Here is a 25781-nt window from a genome sequence, read left to right on the forward strand (position 1 = left end):
CTAGTAACTGTAACTGCTCTTTTACTTTTAGCCTTTTGTAGAATTGTTTTAAGTATACTGTGTTTTTTGAAGTTTGTCTAAACCTTAATTGATAAAGCTTTGCAGGTGGAGCTGTAAAACAAAGAAGGGGGAGATGTGGGAGATGTTGGCCTGTCAGCCTTGCACAGCCTCTGAATCAACAGCTAGGCTTTGATGAGAAACAGGCCTTGGGAGAAAGATAAGAAACTGCTCAGTTGTGCCAAGGTGGCAGGGGAAAACAACGGACAGCTGCAACACTGAACTGTGGAAAAGTACTGAACTGTGAGAAGTTACCGCCACGTGAACAGTGCATTAACAAGAAGGTGATTGGTCTGCACAGAGCGTGTTTGAGTGGTCTTATACTGATAGGAGAAAAGGTTGATAACTGTCTAATTGCTGATTTGTTAATTATGAAGTAAGAGCTTTGGCGAGAGCATAAGTATGTACTACTGGAAAAATAAACAGCTTTGCTTGATATAATTCTCATAGAGTTGTGCAGGTCTGATATCCTCCCACAACAAAAAGTATTATTAGGAATATCTGAATTTTTCATAGGACAAAGTAATCAATCCAATAATTTTCTGCTTCTTAAAAAAAGAGAAACATTTTGAAAAATTACATGTGTATTTGTATATGTAAGTTTTGGAGAATTTTCATCTGAAATGACTTATTTTCATGTCTGACGAAAGATTACAGGACTCTGTACACACACATGCATATATTATGCATTGTTTATGTTTGATGGTGTTTCTATATGTAAGCTATCAAACAATAAAGGAACATGTCATTTAATCTCAACATTATTTTCATTCACTAACATTACTAACATTACTAACATTTAATCTCCCTCCAATTGATCTTTATATTTTAATATTTTAGCAGATTCATTTGCTAGGATTCTATAGCAGTCTGTGTTCTCACAGTCTAAGTTAACAGGCTGTGAGTTTAAGGCAGTATTTACTGGGAGTGAGACATTCCCTTCCATTAGATTCTGTTCTGTTCTGACGCTTGTGTTAGTCAGTTCAACAACTCATCATGCTTACATTATGATTAGTCAACCTACAAAATTATAAATACAAAGTGACCCAGTGGCCCAAGACACCACTGTTTCTATCAGACTAATAAAAACATTTGTATCTGACCCAGCTGCAAAATAACAAAATTCATTTTCTTAAGCTATACCATCAGAAAACACACCCAAAAAATTAGCTTAACATAGTCACTTTCATGGCATGAACAAGGACTTGGCAGCATCTTCCTCATGGTTTTCTACAGTACCATCAGAAAACTACCAACTGATGTCATCAATATAAATAGAGCTGCAGCAGTTACAAAGGTTGCAACACGTGTGCTCTAGCTTTTTGCAGTCACATCGAATACCTACCTTTAGTAAGGTTCAAATGGCAATAATTTTGGAATTATAAATACAAATTGAAACAGATAGGGGGCTCTAAGCTTGTAGTGTGAAATCATCTGTAGTATCTATTGGCTCCTATCTAACAAAAATGACAGTTGTGTAAAAGGTGAAAAAGCTACTCTCTTTAGGCTGCTCATATTGTACAAAGAGCCTACAGGATTGGTTATTTTTATTATTTTATAGCCCACTGTTATTTCTGACAATGCTTTACTGTAGTCAAATACGCCATACTACCGTAAGAACAGTAAGAAATCTCACACACTCACACTCAGATAACAGGATTTTATTTCACATTATTATCATTTCATTTGATACAAATTAACATGTTAATATTTTATTTGATACAAAGCAAAGTCCTGACAAAAAAAAATCTTAAGGTATAATCTTAATGCAGCCCAGAAGTTTAATATTTCTCAGAAAAGCATAAAATACAAGCACAAACCCCAGAGTTTTAAACAAGAGTTCTTTCCTAGAATTGCTTGAAGAATTTGTTTATTTTTCTTGCACATTGATGTGAATTGATAAAATAAAAATGTTTGGAAAAGAAACATATCAACATAAAATTCCAAGCAAAATTTATCCTGAGTCAGACAGAAAAAAAAAAAGTAAAACTTTAACTTTTTTAAAAACCTTGAAAGAATTGTCTTTTAATTTATCAGGGCCAAAAATTCATCTTCAGGATTAAAAGAGTTAGAAGAACTGACCAGTATCTGGTACCAAAAAGGAATCCAGAGTAAAAAATTATGGTTTTGAGCAAGACATATGAGTGAGGTCTTCCTTTAAAAGCTAGAATAGTTTGTTCATAATATTGTCTCATACTTCAAACATTTACATAGTTTCTCCTTGACTGTGGTCTAGGTACTGCTCTACCACAGCACTTCAGTCTCAATTTATCATTGATGTAAGATGAATGTTTTTGCAAAAGAGAAATATGTCATCAAAATTTACTCAGTTGTAATGAAGAACTTAGAAATAACTTTGTGGTTTTAGATGTAATTTTAATTTTATAAAACCATCTGCTATCTCAGAACTTTTGTCCTTTGTGTGACATTTTATTAATGTAATAACTTTTTCTGGGTTTATGTGATGGGTTTTCTGGTAGCAGGGGAGGGGGTTACAGTGGTGGCCCCCCGTGAGAGTATTCTTGAAGCTCCCCCAGCTCCAAGTTGGAGCCAACTTTGCACCACGGCAATGCATTTAAGGAGGGGAATCTAACACACTGTTGGGACTTGTGAGAAGGAGTTACGAGAAGGACACCTATGCAAACACTGAGGTGAGTGGAAAGGAGGAGAAGGAAGTAGGGGGAGGTGTGCCAGAGCAGAGAGCCCCCCTGTATCCTTTGGTGAGATGGCAGGGCCCCCCCCCTGCATTCATGGAGGTTTACAGTGGAGCAGAGATCCACCTGTAGCCTGTGGAGGACTTCACACTGGAGCAGGTGACTGCACCTGAAGAAGGCCGGGACTCTGGGAAGAAGAAGCCTCTGCGGTTGTAGTTTGGTGCTGGGAGGACATCAACACATGGAGGCGACCCATGTCAGAGTAGTCTGATACAGAGAAATGATTACTTGTCTTGAGACTTATTTACTTATAGCAAACTGCTTAGCAACTTATTTACTTACTTATAACAACTTATAGTATTACTTATAGTATTTTTGAATATTGCTAAGAATCCTGCTTGCCCAGACTGTTCCGTGGAATTTTACCAAGGACTACTGTGTTCACCAAAACAAAACCATTTACTGTGAAAATCTACCAAGAACTGCAGGGTTTAGCAAATTATCATGTTTTTGTCCTTGGGAAACAGATGTGCTCTAACGAGTTCTCATCCAGAGTACCATCTTACAACACATGCGGGACAACCAGGGGATCAGGCCCAGTCAGCATGGGTTTATGAAAGGCAGGTCCTGCTTGACAAACCTGATCTCCTTCTACGACAAAGTGACCTACTTATTGGATGAGGGAAAGGCTGTGGATGTAGTTTACCTTGACTTTAGCAAGGCCTTTGACACCGTTTCCCACAACATTCTTCTGGCGAAAATGGCTGCTCGAGGCTTAGATGATCGCACACTTTGCTGGGTAAAAAACTGGCTGGATGGCCGGGCCCAGAGAGTTGTGGTGAACGGAGTTAAATCCGGTTGGAGGCCGGTCACGAGTGGTGTCCCCCAGGGCTCGGTTTTGGGGCCACTCCTGTTCAACATCTTTATTGATGACCTAGACGAGGGGATCGAATGCACCCTCAGTAAGTTTGCAGATGACACCAAGTTGGGTGGGAGTGTTGATCTGCTTGAGGGTAGGGAGGCTCTGCAGAGAGAGCTGGACAGGCTGGAGCGATGGGCCAAGGCCAACTGTATGAAGTTCAATAAGGCCAAATGCCGGGTGCTGCACTTGGGTCACAACAACCCCCAGCAGCGCTACAGGCTTGGGGAGGAGTGGCTGGAGAGCTGCCAGTCAGAGAGGGACCTGGGGGTGTTGATTGACAGCTGGCTGAACATGAGCTAGCAGTGTGCCCAGGTGGCCAAGAAGGCCAATGGTATCCTGGCTTGCATCAGAAATAGCGTGGCCAGCAGAGACAGGGAAGTGATCTTACCCCTGTACTCGGCACTGGTGAGGCCGCACCTCGATTACTGTGTTCAGTTTTGGGCCCCTCACTACAAAAAGGACATTGAATTACTCGAGCGTGTCCAGAGAAGGGCAACGAAGCTGATGAAGGCTCTTGAGCACATGTCGTACGAGGAGCGGCTGAAGGAACTGGGATTGTTTAGTCTGGAGAAGAGGAGGCTGAGGGGAGACCTCATCGCCCTCTACAACTACCTGAAAGGAGGTCGCAGGGAGCTGGGGATGAGTCTCTTTAACCAAGTAACAAGTGATAGGACAAGAGGGCATGACCTCAAGTTGCGCCAGGGAAGGTTTAGACTAGATGTCAGGAAGTATTTCTTTACAGAACGGGTTATTAGGCAGTGGAATGGATTGCCCAGGGAGGTGGTGGAATCCCCATCCCTGGAGGTGTTTAAGAGTAGGGTCGACATAACGCTTAGGGATATGGTGTAGTTGGGAACTGTCAGTGTTAGGTTAATGGTTGGACTAGATGATCTTCAAGGTCCTTTCCAACATAGTTGATTCTGTGATTCTGTGATTCTGTGAGTTTGGTCTTTAGTAATGAATAGAGATAGCCATATACAGATGGTAGAAGTTCCATTGGTATTTTCAGATAAGATAGAATGAGTAAACCAGCTGAAAACACTCTTGTTATTCAAGAAATTGACCAAGACAATCTGCGCATGCTCTGGGGAAAAATACAAGGTGAGAAAGACCACGAGCCTTCCTTCCAAAGACCTCCGAAGATGACCACCATGAGGCAATGTGCAGGTGCAAAGATAACATAAACTGCTGACACCAGCCTCTAGAACTAACCCAGCCTTACTCATGCATATGTATGTTTGTGTTATGTAATCCAATGAATATGTATATCCACACTCTATAAGTTTTTGGTAAAATGTGCGGTGGGTGTGCAAGCTTTGTGGAGAAATCCCCTTGCACCTCGGCCAGAGTAAAACATACCTGCTTTATAACTCTATTCGAGTTGTGGAGTCTTTTTCCACAAATCAAGTCCAGGAAAGGCTGGAGCCTGTGGGAAGAACTCATGCCAGAGAAAGTTTGTGGAGGACTGTGTCCCATGAAAGGGACACCACGTGGAGCAGGGGAAGAATGCAGATGAGTGCTTCTCCACCCAGTGAAGCAAGGAGAAATGGACTGACCAAAAACCCCCCCGTTCCCTGCCCCTGCAGCACTGGGGGTAAGGAGGTAGAGATATCGGGAACAAAACTGAGCTTAGGAAAAAGGGAGGGTTGTGGGGAGGTGTTTTTAAGATGTGGTAACACTTCTCGCTGTCCTACTCCCTCTGTTAAGTGTTGATTTTGTTAGTGTTTGAATTAAAGTGGTGTTCTTTTTTTCCCCCTGATGAATCTGTCTTTTGCCTGTGATGGGTAAGACACCACTCCCTGTCCTTATCTCGATTCCAGAGACTTTTGTTTCAGTTTCTCCTTCCCAAAGCTGGGGACGAAGGGGTGAATGAATGGCTGTGTGGTGCTTAGTTGCCCTCTGGGCTTAAATCACAACGTAACTATAAGTTCCTAAATGACTATTTGTATTGTCATATACTATCTCTATTATCACACCCTCCAAGAATTCAATGAACTGGTCAAAAGTACATACAAAGTAGCTGAAAACAGGGGAAATCATCCTCATCTTCACAGTACATACATGATCATATAAAGCTCACAAAACAAAGTGTGATGCTATGATGGCAGCTGAGAAGGGTTCTGGGAGCAAAGTGGTGAGATTGTAGGTTAATTTATACTAATTGTAATCAAAATGTGAAATAACACTGGCTGAATATGCCCTGCTATGGTAGTATTATTTGCTTGCCTATATATTTTTACTTTATTTTACTAAACTGTAAATTGTGATGGATTGTAACCCCTTCCCCCTTTTAAAGAAGTGAGTCGGGCTTTGTAAAACAAATAAGAAGTAACTAGAAAATGGTTGTGGGTTTTTTTTGAGGTGGGTAACTTAAACTTTATTGGCTGGTTATAGAGACTTTTGCATGGATGACACTCATGATTTTGTCAAAAGGGAATACAACTTCCTCATTTGGGCCAAATGCCAACCAGGCTGCATAAACATGTTCCATGAATGTATAAACTGTTCACTGTTTCTAGTGCATCAGTGATTTACATGGCTATGTGACAGTCTAATGATTTTGCACACCTCTATGAATGTTTTATAAATGTCTCTGAGGCACAATTTAAGATGGAAAATGAATACACAAGTTTCAAATTTCTTGGAATGTGTGAAGATGGGGTGTTTGTGATCATAGAAACATGGAACGAGAGAATAGTTTAGGTTGGAAGGGACGTTCAAAGAATACCTAGTCCAACCGCCCCCTGACATGGGCAGGGATATCTTTCAGTATATCAGGTTGCTCAAAGACCTGTCCAAATTGACTTTGAACAATTCCAGGGAGGGAACACCCACAACTTTTCTGGGTAACCTGTTCTAGTGTCTCACCACCCTCATCATAAAACATAAATTAGACATAAAATCCTTATGTCTAATTTAATCTCACCATAAATCAGTTTAAAATTTAGTGACTCTTCTTGTCACCACAGACCTTGGTTAAAGTTTCTCTCTATCTTTCTTGCAAGCCCCCTTCATATGTTGAAAGGTCACAAAAAATCTCTCCCCAGAGACTTCTCTTCTCTAGGCTGAACAACCCCAATTCTCTCAGCCCTTCTCCAGAGAGGTATTCCAGTCCTCTGATCATTTTCATGGTCCTCCTATGGACTGACTCTAACTCGCGTCTTTTTGTACTGAAGACCACAGAACTGGGTTCAGTACTCCAGCTTGAGTCCCACAAGAGCAGAGTAGAAGGGCAGAATCACCTCCCTTGACCTGCTGGCTATACTTCTTTTTATACAGCCAGGATACAACTGGCTTTATGGGCTGCAAGCACACACTGCCATCTTATATCCGATTTTACATCCATCAGTATTCCCAAATCCATTATTCCCCAGTCTCTATTGATACTGGGGATTGCCTCAACCCAGGTGCATGACCTTGCACTTGGCCTTGTTGAACTTCATGAGGTTCACATGGGCCCAATCTTCAAGCCTGTCAAGGTCCCTCTAGATGGAATCCCTTCAACTGCATCACTCAGTTTGGTGTCTGTAAGAGTCGGTCAGATCAGCATTGTCTCAACATTGTCATCAGGGACATGGACAGTAAGGTAATCAACAACGGCCTGTTTGAAACCACAGTTGCCAATCCCAAGAGTGGGGTGAAGTGCAAAGGCTCCTGAATACAGAACTGTGAGTACAAAGAGTGTTGTGCTATTCTTCAGTACCAGGGCTTAGCCGGAACCTTTAGAGATTACTGCATAGCTACTGTCAAAAAGATGAATCACAACTGTTGTCATAACATCGATGAAGAAATTATGAACTTTAGATGAACTTTGCTTCATTATAATACCAAAACACACCTCCTAGTCGAAGGCTACTCACCTCTAAGACTGACCGTGCCTTGGACACTCCCCTCTGTGCATGCGTGGTAGCCTTGCTCGAGAAAGGCGGAGATGTGATAATTGAATTCTGAGAAGGGCAGAGATCCCTGAGGCAGAGGAGGAGCAAGGTGTATTATTAAGCATAAAAGATGACTTCTTGGCAATGAAAATTCGAAATTTTCCCACCAAGAATCACGACGACTGACATCAGAGTGCTGGCTGGACCTGGGACCATTAAGATGTCTTGAGATCAGCGGTGGTAGCTATAACCTATCTTTCTCTTCTTTCTAAACTTAACTTTACTTTCCCCCTTTCTTTCCTCCATCTCTAACTATCGTGTGCCACTTCATGGGCACCACAATAAAGTTTCACTGTTTGATCGATGCAATCCCCTTTGGTGTTGGTCGCCCTAATTTTGCACTTTCGAGATCTTAGTAAATGAACCATCATGAATCCACCAAGTGGACTGTGACAGTGTCATGTGTAAATTTTCTGAGGGTACAATCAATCCCAATATTTATGTCGTTAATGAAGACATTAAGTACTATTGGTCCCAGTACAAACCCTTGAGAGACACAACTTATTACTCATTACTATTTGGACAATGAGGCATTTACTGTAACTCTTTAAATGTGGCCATCCAACCAATTCCTTATGCATCTAATAGTCCATCTATGAAAGCCATGTCTCTCCAATTTAGGAAAAAAGAGATTGTGTGAACAGATGAACTTGTGGATCCAAGACTGGTGTTACTGTCAGGGCTTTGGATTTTTCAATCATGGGGTGGTATACAGGACACCAGACCGTTTGGCATTAGATGGGATGCACCTGTCCCAGAGGGGGAACAGGATCTTGGGGCAGGAGTTAGATGGGCTCATTGACAGAGCTTTAAACTAGATTTGAAGGGGGAAGGGGGCAAAACATCAGCCCATCTGAAGTGCATGTATACCAATGCACACAGCATGAGTAACAAACAGGAGGAGCTTGAAGCCGTGATGAAACAGGAAAATTATGATGTTGTGGCTATCACAGAAACATGGTGGGATGTCTCCCATGACTGGAGTGGCCTGTTGAGGGCTACAAGCTCTTTAGAAGGGATAGACAAGGAAGGAGAGGTGGTGGGGTGGCGCTGTATGTTAGGGACTGTTCTGATTGCCTTGAGCACAAGTGCAGTGAAGACAGGGTGGAGTGTCTCTGCATTAGAAACAGGGGGAAGGCCAGCAGGGCAAATGATGTAGTAGGAGTCTACTATAGGCCACCCAAGCAGGACAGAGAGGTGGATGAAATATTCCATAGGAATTTAGGAGAAATCTCACGCTCGCTTGCCCATGTTCTTGTGGGAGACTTCAACTTCCCAGACATCTGCTGGAAATGCAACACAGCAGAGCGGGACCAGTTCCAGAGATTCCTGGAATGTGTGGGAAACAACTTCCTGATGCAGCTGGTGAGAGAACCAACCAGAGAAGGTGCCCTGCTGGATCTCCTCTTTGTGAACAGAGAGGACTGGTGGAGGATGTGGCAGTCGGAGGATGACTAGGGCACAGCGATCATGAAATAATAGAGTTCTCCATTCTTAGAGAGGCCAGGAGAGGGTTAAGCAGAACTGCCATCCTGGACTTCCAAAGGGCTGACTTTGTCTTGTTTAGGCACCTGCTTGAAAGGATCCCTTGGGAGATGATCCTGAAGGGTATAGTGGTCCAGGAAGGCTGGGCACTCTTTAAGAAGGAAGTCTTAATGGCTCAGGAACAGGCAGTCCCCAGGTGCTGTAAGAGAAGCCAGTGACAGAGAAGACCACCCTGGCTGAACAGGGAGCTTTGGTTGCAACTCAGGGAGAAAAGGAAATTTTACCACTTTTGGAAGAAGGGGCTAGCCACTCACAATGATGACAAAGAGGCTGTGAGGCTATGTAGGGCAGAAATCAGGAGGTTTAAAGCCCAGCTGGAAATTAATGTGGCTTCAGCAATCAAGGATAACAAGAAATGTTTCTATAAGTACATCAGTAGCAAAAGAAAGACCAAGGAGAGTATCCATCCCCTACTAGATGCAGGAGGAAACATGGTAACAACTGATGAGGAGAAGGCTGAGGTGTTTAATGCCTTCTTTGCCTCAGTCTTTAATAACAAGACTAGTTGTATTGAGGGAATCCAGCCTCCTCAGCAAGAGGACAGAGACTGAGAGAATGACTCCCCCGCAATCCAGGAGGAGACAGTCAGTGACCTACTGCATCACATAGATATACACAAGTCCATGGGACCAGAGGGGATACACCCGAGGGTGCTGAAGGAGCTGGCTGGGGTGTTTGCCAAGCCGCTTTCCATCACTTACCAGCAATCCTGGTTGACCGGGGAGGTCCTGACAGACTGGAAATCAGTCAATGTGACATTCATCTATAAGAAGGGTTGGAAGGATGATCCAGGAAATTACAGGCCTGTCAGCTTGACGTTGGTGCCCGGGAAGCTGATGGAGCAGCTCATCCTGAGTACCATCACACAACACATGCGGGACAACCAGATGATCAGGCCCAGTCAGCATGGGTTTATGAAAGGCAGGTCCTGCTTGACAAACCTGATCTCCTTCTATGACAGGGCGACCTGCTTATTGGATGAGGGACAGGCTGTGAATGTTGTCTACCTTGACTTTAGGAAGGTCTTTGACACTGTTTCCCACAGCATTCTCCTGGCAAAACTGGCTGCTCGTGGCTTGGATGATCACACGCTTCACTGGGTAAAAAACTGGCTGGATGGCCAGGCCCAAAGTGTTCTGGTGAACAGAGTTAAATCCAGTTGGTGGCCAGTCATGAGTGGTGTCCCACAGGGCTCAGTTTTGGAGCCTCTCCTGTTTAACATCTTTACTGATGATCTAGATGAGGGGATCGAGTGCACCCTCAGTAAGTTTGCAGATGACACCAAGTTGGGTGGGAGTGTTGATCTGCTTGAGGGTAGGGAGGGTCTGCAGAGAGATCTGGACAGGCTGGAGCGATGGGCTAAGGCCAACTGGATGAGCTTCAATAAGGCCAAATGCCGGGTGCTGCACTTCAGCCACAACAACCCTCAGCAGCGCTACAGGCTTGGGGAGGAGTCGCTGGAGAGCTGCCCCTGTACTTGGCACTGGTGAGGCCGCACCTTGATTACTGTGTTCAGTTTTGGGCCCCTCACCACAAAAAGGACATTGAATTACTCGAGCGTGTCCAGAGAAGGGCAACAAAGCTGGTGAAGGGTCTGAAGCAGATGTCATACGAGGAACAGCTGAGGGAACTGGGGTTGTTTAGTCTGGAGAAGAGGAGGCTGAGGGGAGACCTCATCACCCTCTACAACTACCTGAAAGGAGGTTGCAGAGACCTGGGGATGAGCCTCTTTAACCAAGTAATAAGTGATAGGACAAGAGGGAATGGCCTCAAGTTGCGCCAGGAAGGTTTAGACTAGATATTAGGAATCATTTCTTTCCAGAACAGGTTGTTAGGCATTGGAATGGGATGCCCAGGGAGGTGGTGGAGTCCCCGTCCCTAGAGGTGTTTAAGAGTAGAGTCGATATAGCGCTTAGGGATATGGTGTAATTGGGAACTGTCAGTGCTAGGTTAACGGTTGAACTAGATGATCTTCAAGGTCTTTTCCAACCTAGATGATTCTGTGAAATTCTGTGAAATTCTGTGTGGGACTGTGTCAAATACCTTAAAGAAGTCTCTTCCCTTTTCCATCAAGGCTGTCACTCCATCATAGAAGGCCACTAGATTAGTGAAGCATGATTTGCCCTTGGTGAAACAATGTTGGCAGTCTATAATCACCTCCCTGTCTTGCATATACTTCAACATAATTTCCAGGAGGATCTATTTCTTATCTTACTGGGCACTGAGGTGAGGCTGACTGGTCACTACTTCCTAGATTCCTCTTTTTCACTGTTTCAAAAACTGGACATTATATTCCCTTTTCTCCAGTCACTGGAGACTTGAGTGACATGGTTTTTCAAACATGATGGAGCATGGCTTGGCAACTACATCGGCTAATTCTCTCAGTACCCTGGGATGCATCTTGTCAGGTCCCATGGACTTGTGTAAATTTAAGTGACCCAGGTGGTCTTGAAACTAGTCTTCCTTTACAATGGGAGGAACTTCATTCCTCAAGTCCCTGCTTTGAGGTTCAGGAACTTGAGAGATGTGGAAAGATTTATTGCTAGTGAAAACTGAGGCATAAAAAATTGTTGAGTACCTCACCATTCCCCATGTCTGTTTTCACTAGTTCTTCTCAGTTGTTTATTTGGGGCACATTTTCTTTAATCTTTATTTACTGACCAGTGTACTTGTAGAAGTTATCATGTTCTAAGTTATTTATGTTCTAAAAAGATGTTTTCCTTTATACTGGGCCAACCTCTGTGTTCCATTTCAGGTATTCATTGACTTCTACTCCTGTCTCAATTCTAAAAAGGATGAATTGCGAGCTACTATTTCACCCTTTCTGAAATGCAGTATTAGATCACAAATTGGCCTTATTATCACAACTATAAGGATGATAAGTTTACAAAATTTATGAAGTCATATAAATGAATGTAATCTACTGATACTAGTCATTCATGTAGACTATATATCAATGCTGACTGTAACCAAGGACACTCAGAAAATTATTTTTCTTCAAATGTATCTTTTCCATTTACAAGGTAAAGTGTATAAGATCTGTTCCATAAAATTCAAAGTTTCTTTGGAACCTGACCTTAAATCAGCCAAAGTCAAAATTACTACACTGGTATCATAGATTGTTTTCCATAGGTAGAACTATAATGCCAGAGAAAGTGTGATGCAGCATATATAAATGAATTTTTAACCTAACTACCTGGGTGAGTAACAGAAGTATAGTTATAGCAACATGGTTTTAACTACTGGGTGTTTATCTACAGTCACTGCATCTTTCCTGGTGTTGGAACCAAAGTAAGTGTTTAACAGATAGCCCAGACTACACAGCTTCTGTAGTACTGTAGATGTCTTTGGAAATCATTACTTTGGCCATTCCTCTGGCAAGTTGTTTAGGACGAACAGAACTGGACAGAATACAGAACCCTTTTACTTCCACTGCAGTTCTAACAGAAAATTACTGTAGACACACCACAGACTGCAAGATCTTTCCTAATTAATAATAAATATAATAATAAAAGCAATAACTTAAAGCCATGTCTTTCCTCACTGTCTTTCATGCTCTAAGAGATGAAACTTTTGACTTTGTAATTTGCTAGCCCTTACTGTCTCTGGCTCAAACTGAAACAAATAAGCCACTATTTCTAATGAGTGCACACATTCTTTGTTAGAAAGGTGTTTTCCTTCCTTAAGGGGCTTACAGTCTTCTCCAATTTATATTTCTGATAAGCCTGTAAAATCCTTCATTACATGACCTCTTTTCTTGCACAATCTTCTTTCATTTTCAATATACTTACCAATTTTTCAATCATTTGAAACTTGAGGTTAATCTGCTGGGTTTAGTAGCAGCAATCTTCTTGATTTATATACCTCATATGCCCTCTCCTTTTCCTTAATTTCTCTTAGTGCTTTTAAATATGATGAATTCTAGGATTCAGATTTATTAAGTACCCAGTAATTGAGCTTTGTCTACTATTCATTTTCTTCTGCAATTTATGTGATACTTCTGTTAGTTTCAGTCTGGATCTCCTTGACCCAATCTATTAAGAGGAGCAGCCACCAAAATCCAGTCCAGGATAATTTTCCTGTGGGGGAAGGTGTCAGAGGTATCTATCTGGCCATCCTGATCAAAATACATCATGAGTAAATAGAGCTGGCAGCTCACCTTTCTCAGCAGAGGCAGCTGAGAAAACCTTTAGTAGTGATTCACATGATCTGAGTAAGACCCTAGGCAGCCCACTGCCCACAGCCAGGTGTCCTGATCCAATGTTGGGGCAGATTTTGATACAATTCCAAGAGCAAGATTAAGACACAAATGAGGTCAAATGCTGTACAACTTTTCAAACTTTATTTCTGTAAAAAGAGGTAATAGTGATAGGAGAGAGGGAAGCAGAAAAGGTCAGAACAACTGAGCAAGCAAACAGAAGAGATACAGCAAGCTCAGGTACCACCACCATGAATCGAGCAGCATCATGTTGGCTCAGTCTCGGTGCAGGTGATGGGGGATCCACTGAGAGAAGAGTACACAGTCCTTTTATCATCCAAGTCCCCATGGTTAGTCCACCCATTTCCACGGAGCTCATTATCGTACTTGGCGCCCCATGTTCCTCCATGCGCACGTGCCCAGGTGTTCATGGTGGTCGTACTGGGTGGGTGGTGTTGGCTGGTGCCACCTTTCACCTCTGCACATCCTCCTCATTCTGACTTCTTCTCCTGGCCCTGCATGCAAGTGCAGCTTGGTAGATGTTACGAAAGCTGTAGTTGTTTCAGCTTTGGGCAGACACTGTGGTTTTTTGGGGGATATTTTTGTCTTCTTCAGGGTGTACTTCATGGCAACGGGATGTTGAGGCCCAGTTTAGACAGTGGTGCAGAGTTGAAACAGACAGTTGACAGAGTCTGACAGTCTTACACCACCCCGTGGCTCAGGAGATGGTAATGGTGCAACAACAGTGTTAAGACAAAACAGCTGACACAATCCCTTACACCAGGTACTTGGAAAATTTGAAACGTGAGCAGCATTGCTGCCTACCTAACTGTCAAATCTGGAAGCAGATATGTTTGTAAGGAGTCAGGTCTCCCTCAGGACTTGATTCCCGTGTCTCTTCAGACTGTGATGCAATGCTCTAGAAGTGTATTCTGCAGAAGGTCTCTGCACCAGTGTGGGATATCAGTGTCTGGGGAGCCATGGTGTTGTGCCTACTATAACGTAAAGTTATTAAACTTGACGTCAGAAAAGATGGGGTGAATTGGAAGTTACATTTTCTAAGGAAGCACCAGAGCAGTTTGAGTTTTCACAAGAAAAAACAGGCAGAATAAAACAAACTACAGCACTGAAGGAGCATCCATCTTTTTCCAGGGATCTCACCAGCAGAAGAAACAATGATTAAAAATTGCTGTTTGCTCATGAAGAAATGTTTCCCTCATTCTGATTCACTGAAATGTGTCTGGTGCTCTCTATTCTGTGTTCATTCAGAAGAAAGTTTTCTGTCTGGGTTGGTAACACTTCCCTGGAAATAATTTATATTTATTGTATCTTGGTTTTAGGATTACATATTTTCAGATAGGAGCTTTAGAACTTTGAAGTGCCTCAGTTACCAGAAAAGTCTATAAGTCAGCATGGGTTTATGAAAGGCAGGTCCTGTTTGACAAACCTGATCTACTTCTACGACAGGGCAACTTGCTTGTTGGATGAGGGAAACGTTGTGGATGTAGTTTACCTCGAATTCAGTAAGGCCTTTGACAGCGTTTCCAACAGCATTCTCCTGGCAAAACTGGCTGCTCGTGGCTTGGATGATCGCACGCTTTGCTGGGTAAAAAATTGGCTGGATGGCTGGGCGCAGAGAGTTGTGGTGAATGGAGTTAAATCCAGTTGGCGGCCAGTCACGGGTGGTGTCCCACAGGGCTCGGTTTTGGGGCCACTCCTGTTTAACATCTTTATTGATGACCTGGACGAGGGGATCGAATGCACCCTCAGTAAGTTTGCAGATGACACCAAGTTGGGTGGGAGTGTTGATCGGCTCGAGGGTGGGGAGGCTCTGCAGAGAGATCTGGACAGGCTGGAGCGATGGGCTAAGGCCAACTGGATGAGTTTCAATAAGGTCAAATGTCAGATTCTGCACTTTGGCCACAACAACCCCCAGCAGCGCTACAGGCTTGGGGAGGAGTGGCTGGAGAGCTGCCAGTCAGAGAGGGACCTGGGGGTGTTGATTGACAGCCAGCTGAACATGAGCCAGCAGTGTGCCCAGGTGGCCAAGAAGGCCAATGGTATCTTGGCTTGTATCAGAAATAACGTGGCCAGCAGGGACAGGGAAGTGATCTTACCCCTGTACTCGGCACTGGTGAGGCTGCACATTGATTACTGTGTTCAGTTTTGGGCTCCTCACTACAAAAAGGACATTGAATTACTCGAGCGTGTCCAGAGAAGGGCAACAAAGCTGGTGAAGGGTCTGGAGCACATGTCGTATGAGGAGCGGCTGAAGGAACTGGGGTTGTTTAGTCTGGAGAAGAGGAGGCTGAGGGGGGAACTCTTTGCCCTCTACAACTACCTGAATGGAAGTTGTAGAGAGCTGGGGATGAGCCTCTTTAGCCTAGTAATGAGTGATAAGACAAGAGGGAATGGCCTCAAGTTACACCAGGGAAGGTTCAGACTGGATATTAGGAAGTATTTCTTTACAGAACGGGTTGTTAGGTGTTGGAATGGGCTGCCCAGGGAGGTGGTGGAGTCCCCACCCCTGGAGGTGTTTAAGAGTAGAGTCGACATAGTGCTGAGGGATATGGTGTAGTTGGGAACTGCCAATGCTAGGTTAACGGTTGAACTAGATGATCTTCAAGGTCCTTTCCAACCCATATGATTCTGTGATTCTGTGATATCATCATGCATTAATTTCAAGGATGCCAAGTAAACTCAGACATCTGAGTGAAAAAAGTAAGCTGATTTCACTATCAATAATTAAAGGATATAACTAAGTACTACAAAAATAAGCAGTAAGAAAAATACTGAATAGTACACTTACTTATTATTATGTGTAATTAAACAACGCAAATGCAGCTAATCATTACTACACAGTGGGGTATTAATATGCATATCCGCAATTGCTGGGGAACCCCGGTTGCAGCGAGGATTTGGAGTACCTTTCCCTGCAAGTGGGAAGTACTACGTGATGCCTCCATCCGTAGGTGAGGCGTCCAAAGTCACGACAAGCAGGTCCAGCCTCATATATCCAAATCAGCAAGCCAAAATAGCTTGCACTTTTCTTTGAGCAGAAACATCTGGTCTCATCCTCCTGTTGGATTCCACCCAGAGCTTGGCCAGGGCTCAGAAGGGAAAACCAAGGGAGTTTCTAACAAGGTCAAACACTTCGGTTCTTAATCTTTAACACTGCTAAACAAAGAAAATTGGACACACATTCTCACAGCTTTTCATCCTTATTAATAACTACATTTTGTCTAAGCTGCATCTTTCACTAGTGACTAGTAAGCCTATATATTTCATAATGATCAAATACTAATAATTAATGCTAATAGTAATACAGATTTTACTAATTAACAAAAACCAATAATGGATAATGTTTAGTTATAAAGCTCATCAAGTAATTCAGGTAATGAAGTACACAGTAGTGGAAAATTGGCACAGAACCTCCAAGCATTTCATCTTATTCCTGCCTCTTTTCCAGCCAACAAAATACACGGATGAGTTACACAGACAGTCTAAAATGCAGGTGCTGCTGTGACTGCACACATGCACATCCTCCTCCTGTGGATGTACACACGGGGGGGGCATCTGCATATAATGTTATATTGGCAACATTCAAATGATATGACTGATTCTCTGTGTCTCGAGGAGGAAGCCAAGCTCCTCCAATCCACTGTGTATATCAGGATCCCACTGCTGCCACTGTGTTTTCTGTCTTCGGTTGTAGTTTTTTCAGACTTCTCCAAGTGATAGCTGCAGTCACTGAGTTCCTAGGGGAACGTAGCCTACGTGTCGATTCATGTATTGTCAGTTGAGGGGTCTGTGGCATCAGGTTGGAGGGTTGCTCCTTCCAGCTCACGGTATGGCTCTACTTTCCTTGCTGCTATCCATCGAGGACATGTGGATGATAAAACACAAGCATACCCCCTCCCCCATACCAGCAGATCTACTGGTCCTCTCCAGGTTGGGTCTCCTTTGGGATCCTTATTCAAGACCCATGGTTTAATTGTAGAGTCTGTTGTGGTACTAAAATGACATTCTGTTGCTGTCAAAGCAAAATGTTTTCTGTTTAAGAAATTAAGAGTATATAAAGTCATTGTCAGTTGTTTATGTGGTGTGTCCAGAGAATTCCCCCTTCTTTGTTTTAAAATCAGGTCTTTTAGTGTAGCATGTGCACAATTGACTGTTGCAAATGTCCGGCAGGCTCAGTTCATTTTGGTGAAAAAAACTTCTGGGAAGCCTGAGCTTTTTGAAAGGCTAGCATGGCTGCTACAACTGCATCTGCCTGGGCATTGCATTCTGTCAGTGGTTCAGGCAAATCAGTGTGTGACCGAATATGGGTGATAAACAGAGGGTGCCAATGTTTGTAATTAATGTTTGCAATGTTAAAAACATAGACAACAGTTTCTTATCATCAATTTCTTTTACTAATGCCATTTTGAGTCGCTGTATGACCTTAACTACATATGCTGAGTCAGTGACCATATTTATTTCCTGGTTTGGGAAAGCTTGCAGAGCTAGGATAGCTGCTCGTAATTCAGTTGTCTGTGTGGAGCCCTCTTGATAACATGTACAAGCCTGCCTTGTTCCGTCTTGTCTCCATGCAATGCCTGCCTTTCCAGTCTTGCCGGAACAGTCTAAAAAAGGCCACGGAAAGTGGGGTATGGTTAATCTTTTGTAGGATTTTAAGTGGTAAAATTAATATGTTCTGTAATATCCTGTTAGCTGGTAATGTCAAAGATATTTCACCTATAAAATCCACAAAGGCTATCTGAAAGGTAATAGATTGCATAAGCAAATAGTTAAGCTGTTCCTTAGTACAGGGCAGATGTATGATCTGCGGAGCAAGCCCATCAATGCCTGACATTGCTCTTGTCCTTTCTTTACCAGGGTAGCACACTGATCCACAAATGGTGTTATTGTTTTTTCTGGGGTTGCTGGTAAAAAAATCCACTCCAAATATAATAATTCAGGTGCTAACTGTCTGATAAGAGCTGAGGGATAAGGGGCAATAGGATATACAAACAGCTTAACAGGTACTTTGACCTGCCGGCAATCTGCCTGGAATTGTTCAATATGCTCACACACTGTTATTATTTCCCTCCTTGCCTCAGGGGTTATTTGATGTGGAGATGTTAAATCTGGGTCTCCTTTTAGCAAATCAAAAAGATTTTTTAATTGTTGGGTAGCTATACCAAGGTACGGTCACACCTGGTTGATTGTTCCCAACAGTTTCTGGAGGTCATTCATCGTCATGACTTCTATATTAAGGCATAGCCTTTGCGGCCTAACAGTACGATAGGTTAATATATGTCCCAAGCACTTCTAGAGTTCTACTTGTTGTATCTTTTCAGGGATTATCTGAAGCCCTGACAGAACAAGCCGGTTTTGCAATTGCTGATACCCCTTCGTCCCAATTCAAAATCGGGGGGCGTTTCAATACGATCCCAAGATGGAGATTAAGACACAAACAAGGTCAAATGCCATATACCCAAAACAGGTTTTTATTATTAAAGAAGTGAACAGGGGTAACAATAGGACAGAATGGAAGGAAAAGACAGAAATAAAGTAAGGATGCAGGATAGGGCTGCAAGAATAGTCACCACCATGGATCCAGCGGCGTCCCGTTGGTCCTCAGTCTTCAGTTCTTTGGTGGTGGGTGCACACGGATCTGGCTTCGATGGTGGATGCACACTGAGCAAAATTTTCTGCTGCCTTTTTAAGTTCATCGTATCCGCTGATTAACATATCTGCTCACCTTTAGTTTTTTTTTCTCTGGTCCCACAGGTTTTGTTGCATCTGGCTTCAGGGCAGGAATGTTTGCCTCTTGTCAGTTCATCAGCAAGGCATGCATGGGGTCTGGCCTACACAATAGAGCCACAAATGGCTACAGGATGGGGCCAGCTCAGCACACCTCTGCCCCTTTGAGGCTTGTCTAAAGAGTCCAGACAATGCAACCGCAAAGAAGTGGGGGGGTGCATCCTTCAATACACTCCTGCTTCTCTGGGTGACATCCCCCAGACAAATTCACAGGCTGCAGCAGCTTCTCTTGGAGGTTTGCACAGACACAAGCAAGCTTTGAGACAGATATGGGACATTTCAGTCTCTCACACCCTTCACAGAATCACAGAATCATCTAGGTTGGAAAGGACCTTGAAGATCATCTAGTTCAACCGTTAACCTAGCACTGACAGTTCCCAACTACACCATATCCCTCAGCACTATGTCGACTCTACTCTTAAACACCTCCAGGGGTGGGGACTCCACCACCTCCCTGGGCAGCCCATTCCAATGCCTAACAACCTGTTCTGGAAAGAAATGCTTCCTAATATCTAGTCTAAACCTTCCCTGGTGTAACTTGAGGCCATTCCCTCTTGTCCTATCACTTATTACTTGGTTAAAGAGACTCATCCCCAGCTCTCTGCAACCTCCTTTCAGGTAGTTGTAGAGGGCGATGAGGTCTCCACTCAGCCTCCTCTCCTCCAGACTAAACAACCCCAGTTCCCTCAGCTGTTCCTCGTATGACATCTGCTTCAGACCTTTCACCAGCTTCGTTGCCCTTCTCTGGACACGCTTGAGTAATTCAATGTCCTTTTTGTAGCGAGGGGCCCAAAACTGAACACAGTAATCAAGGTGCAGCCTCACCAGTGCCAAGTACAGGGGTAAGATCACTTCCCTGTCCCTGCTGGCCACGTTATTTCTGATACAGGCCAGGATGCCATTGGCCTTCTTGGCCACCTGGGCACACTGCTGGCTCATGTTCAGCCGGCTGTCAATCAACACCCCCAGGTCCCTCTCTGACTGGCAGCTCTCCAGCCACTCCTCCCCAAGCCTGTAGCATTGTTGGGGGTTGTGGCTTCTGTAAAGTTTCCTGCTCCTGTTCTGCTAACAGAATGTCATCCATATAATGATATATTACAAGATGAGGGTTTTGTTGTCTAATTGGATCAAGTACCAGGTGAACATAATGCTGACAAATAGTAGGGCTGTTTTTCATCCCTTGTGGTAATACTTTCCATTGATAATATTTCATGTGCATTATTTATTACAGGTACTGTAAAGGGAAATTTACTCCTATCATTTGGATGTAGTGGAATTGTAAAAAACCAATCCTTAAGATCAATTACAATTAAAAACCAGTTTGGTGGTATCATAGTTAGGTTTGGCAAACCCAGTTGTAAAAATCCCCCAGGTTCCATTACTTTGTTTACTGGTCTGAGGTCCTGTATAAGTCTCCACTTTCCATCTTTTTTTGGTATTACCAAAATAGGTGTATTCCACAGGCTATTAGAGGGCTCAATGTGTCTTGCTTCTAGCTGTTCTTGGACAAAGTGTTGGGCATGTTGCAATTTCTCCCCTTTTAGGGGCCACTGATCAACCCACACCAGCTTTTGTACTTTCCAAGTCAGTTGTAGACAGGGGATCATGATCGTGGCCCCTTGCCAAAAGGCTGGGTCTGAATGGTTACATTCCACTGTTCCAACAAATCTCTCTCCCATAGGTTCAAGGGACAATCCATTACATAAGGCTGCACCCATCCTTTCTGTCCATCTGGACCCTCACTAGGCAAGAGCCTCTTACTTTGTGGTGGGTGAAGTGCTAAGGCTTGGACAACCGGCCCAAGCCAGAGTTGACCTATAGATGAATCCTGTATATTTTATAACTGATTACCATTGTGCTAATAGGTATTATACTAAGTTATAACAAACCACCTATTCTGATGTAAAAAGTGGAAGTATTGAAGCCTGAACAACAGGCCCTGAGCCAAAGCTGCTAACTCAGTATGTAATCATTAATGACATATGTATGGAAGATGTAGCTATCTTGAATGTATATTTATCTTTCTTTGTGTGTGGACAAAATAACAGGGTCATGGAGACTGTTGTCTGTCACTGTGGCCAGACGTGAGACCTTGCGCATAATCCAATTATATAAGCAGAGGAACTCCCTTAGCTTCTCTCTTGAGCCCTGGCCAGGCTTTGGGGGAATCTAATGTGAGATTGAAACCAGATATTTCCGCTTAAAACAAAGGTGCCAACTATTCTGGCTTGTTGATTTTTGGGTATATAAGGCTGGACCCGCTCACAGCGACTTTGGAAGCCTCACCTATGGGTGGACGCACCGTGTAGGATTTCCCACTTGCAGGGACAGGCTCTCCAAATCCTCGCTGTAGCCGGGGCTCCCCAGCGACTGCGGATCTGGATGATGGTAAAGTATGCAAGTGGTGATGTATCTTTCTTAATCACTATTGTCTCTCTCAGATAGTAATGATTTGATGCATTACCCTGTATTTTCCTATTTGAGTGCACTATTTTGTCTTTTCTTGCTGTATGTTTTCTGTATTATTCTGTTATATTATTTAGTTATTTCTAGTAAAATACACCTGCTCTTTTCACTCTGGTGTCTGAGTTTAATTGGTATCCCTAATCAGCAAAAGAGTGGGGCAGATGTGCCACCTATGCTGGTAACCAAGAGTGAGACTTATTTTAATTCCCAGTCCGGTGGCCAGTCATGTTGTGTGATGATAGAAATATCTGCTCCTGTGTCTATAAGACCTTCAAAAGTTCTGCCCTGAATTTTTATTGTCACAATCAGTTTATTTGACTGAATTGCAGTGGCCCATAGAATGTCTTTAACTTCTGTACTACCAAATCCAGCAGTACCCCTCTGAGCTGACACTGCCTGGGGTACCTAGTATGGCAATTTCAGAATTTGAGTTATTTTTGTTCCTGGGGAAAGTACATGAAATCCTGATGTTTGCAACATTATTTTTATTTCACCCTGATAGTCTGCATCAATTACCCCAGAAATTACCCTCAGTCCTTGCATGTACATACTAGATCGACCCAAAAGTAAACCTACCATTCTTGAGGGTAATGGACCATAGACTCTGGTTGAAGCCAGGTATGTTAAATCTGGCTCTTTAAGGATCAGTTCTGTGGTAATAATGAGATCAAGTCCTGCACTGCTGGCTGTTGCTGCTCAGAGCTCGTTAACTCCTTGACCTGGCTGTGGAATGCTTGAGGATTGCTCCGAGGGGTCTAGTCATTTGTTGGGGCGCTGGATCTCGTGTCCCTCCTCCCATTTCCGAAAGAGGTATGCCATTCTTATCAAACTTTGATCGTCATTGGTTAGCCCAGTGAGTTCCTTTCCCACACCTGGGACAAGGTTTAGAAGGTGGTGGGTTTTATTCCTTTCCTTGTTTACAGACTTTTTAAAAATGTCCCGGTTTTCCACATGAGAAACAAGTTCCTCTGGGTGCCAGTTGCTGTCATCTTTGCACTACCTATAAGGCTGTGGTGAAGAGCTGTGCCTTGTGGCTCTGGGTACGTACATTTTGGCAAGCTTTCAGATATTCGTCAAGCTCCTGGGTTTTTCCTCTGAGCAGTGCAAGCACTGCTCGACAGTCAGCATTAGCACTGTCATATGCTAGTTGTAATATTAGAGCTTTGGCTGCTTCAGGGTTATCTACCCGACGGGAGATTGCCACCTGTAAATGATCTATAAATTGCCAATATGACTTCTGAGACCCTTGTTGGATGGTTGCAAAGGAACCCATTTTGCATTCCCCATCAGGTACCTTTCTCCATGCTATTAAAGTAGCTTAGGAGGCCTGGGTAAGCAAACACTGATCTTGCTGGGCTTGTACAAGAGAGTCTCTATACTGCCCTTCGCCAGTCAGCATGTCATAGCCTATTGGTATACCGTCAGCCAAATTTTTCATGGATTGCATTGTACAGAGCTCTGAAAACTCAGTTTTCCAGATAGAATACTGTGCTGGCGTTAATACTGTTTTTATAAGTGCCAGCCAATTGATACCCGTGAACAACTGCCTCCAGCATACTATTGTAAATGAGTTTTAAAGCCTATTGTCATTAATGCTTTTACACAGTTCTTTAAAAACCTGGTATGGCAGGGACTCATGCTGCAGCTGCTGATTGGGTTTTAAGATTGCTGGAAATGTCACAGGATCTCCCTTACTCAGTGTCTCCTTAAGACATGTCTCTATCTTAGATTTTCCTCCCTGAATCTCTACCGGGAATACCTCCAGTGGGGGACATGGAAAATCAGAAGGTACAGATTGTAATTCCTTATCTTTAACCTTTTCATCCCCGCTTGTTTCTGCCAGGGGGGTAATAGGAGTTAGTTCTTTCTCCTGTCAGGATGAGGTACCGACAGGTTCTGGTATTTCTCCTGAGGTACCAACAGGTTCTGGTATTTCTCCTGTCAGTGGGTGTAAAGCCATGTAAATCACTCGCCACGTAAGGATGACAGAGGTCGGCAATGCACTCCCTAGGTCTTCATTAGTTTTAAGCTCCTGTCCAACCTTCCACCTTAATGTTAAATCAAAAGTTCCGTTGACCAGGAACCATTTACAGTACTTAAAGATATAGCGCAGTAACTCATGCAGTTGGTCATCTGTTACTGAATATCAGGCAGTGCTCAATAACTGCTTTAAAAGTTGTATATAGTGCTTTTGTTGCTTAGAAAACCCTGACCCCATGATTTACGACAAAAAGAGAAAGAAAGAAAAACCCCTTATGATTTAAGAGGAGAAGAAGATTAAACACATGCTATCAGCTTCCCGCAGCCAGACGGTGCTGTCTTGTAGTTAAACTAAAAACCCCTTCTATACTTTCGTATGCCAGCAGCTTCCCCAAAGCCAGGTGTTGGTGTCTGGTACTTACCAGTGAAATGAATGTTGAAGTCTGGATACCACTTTCCTCCTTCGCATACAAGCATGCCACTGTCTTCTTCAGTTTTACAGACAGCTCACATGGGACACCGTTTGTCAGTCTCAGTCCAGCCAGGGCTGGGGTGACTCACAGAAGAAAGAGAAACTCACACCAGTTTGTTGAAGGAGGGGCATTGCCAAGAGCAAATGCCACCGCACTAAGTGCAAGCTCCCAATTTATTACCACCTGTTTACATAGGTTCGTTTTTACTTTTACAGAGAATCATAGAATGGTTTGGGTTGGAAGGGACCTCAAAGATTGTCTAGTTCCACCCCCCCTGCTATGACAGGGACACCTCCTACTAGGTCAGGTTGCTCAAGGCTCCATTCAACCTGGCTCTGAACACTTTCAGGGATGGACCATCTACAAACTCCTCGGGCAACTTGTTCCAGTGCCTCACCACCCTCACAGTAAAAAACTTCTTCCTTATATTTAATCTAAAGCTCTCTTCCCTCAGCTTCCACCCATTACCCCTCATCCTATCATTGCAGTCCCTTGTAAAAAGTCCCTCCCCAGCCTTCTTGTAGGCGCCCTTCAGGTACTGGAAGGCCACATGAAGTCTCCCTGGAGCCTTCTCTTTTCCAGGCTGAACAAGCCCAACTCTCTCAGCCTGTCCTCATAGGAGAGGTGTTCCAGCCCTCTGATCATCTTGGTAGCCCTCCTCTGGGCTCATTCTAACAGTTCTATATCCTTCTTGTATTGGGGGCTCCAGAACTGCACACAATATTCCAGATGGGGTCCCACGAGGGTGGAGTAGAGAGGCAGAATCACCTCCCTCAACCTACTGACCACACTTCTTTTGATGCAGCCCAGAATCTGGTTGGATTTTTGGGCTGGAAACACACACTGTTGGCTCATGTTGATTTTATCATCCACCAACACGCCCAAGTCCTTCTCCCCAGGACTGTTCTCAATCCACTCATTACTCAGCCTGTATCTGTGCTTGGGATTGCCCGGCCCAGGTGCAGGACCTTACACTTGGCCTTGTTAAACCTCATGAGGTTGGCCTGGGCCCACCTCTCCAGCCTCTCCAGGTCCCTCTGGATGGCACATCCTTTTCCTCCAGCATATCGACCACACCACACAGCTTGGTGTCATCAGCAAATGTGCTGAGGGTGCAGTCCATCCCACTATCCGTATTGCCAACAAAGATATTAAACAGTACCGGTCCCAGCACTGATCCTTGAGGGACACCACTTGTCACCGGTCTCCACTTGGACATTGAACCATTGACCGCAACCGTTTGGGTGTGGCCTTCCAATCAATTCCTTATCCACTGGGTTGTTCATCCATCAAATCCATGTCTTTCCAACTTGGAGACCAGGGTGTCATAGAATCACAGAATCATCTAGGTGGGAAAAGACCTTGAAGATCATCCAGTCCAACCATTAACCTAACACTGACAGTTCCCAACTACACCATACCCCTCTGCACTATGTCAACTCTACTCTTAAACACCTCCAGGGATGGGGACTCCACCATCTCCCTGGGCAGCCCATTCCAACGCCTAACAACCCATTTTGTAATGCGGGTAATGTAATATGTAATGTGTCATGTGGGACAGTGTCAAAGGCCTTCCACAAGTCCAGGTAAATGACATCAGTTGCTCTTCCCTTATCTGTTGATGCTGTCACTCCATCATAAAAGGCCACCAAGTTTTTCAGGCAGGAATTTCCCTTGGTGAAGCCATGTTTGTTGCCACCAATCACCTCCACATTATCCACATGGCCCAGCAGAGCCTTC

The sequence above is a fragment of the Strix aluco genome, chromosome Z (assembly GCF_031877795.1).
Source record: "Strix aluco isolate bStrAlu1 chromosome Z, bStrAlu1.hap1, whole genome shotgun sequence".
Taxonomy (NCBI): Eukaryota; Metazoa; Chordata; class Aves; order Strigiformes; family Strigidae; genus Strix; species Strix aluco.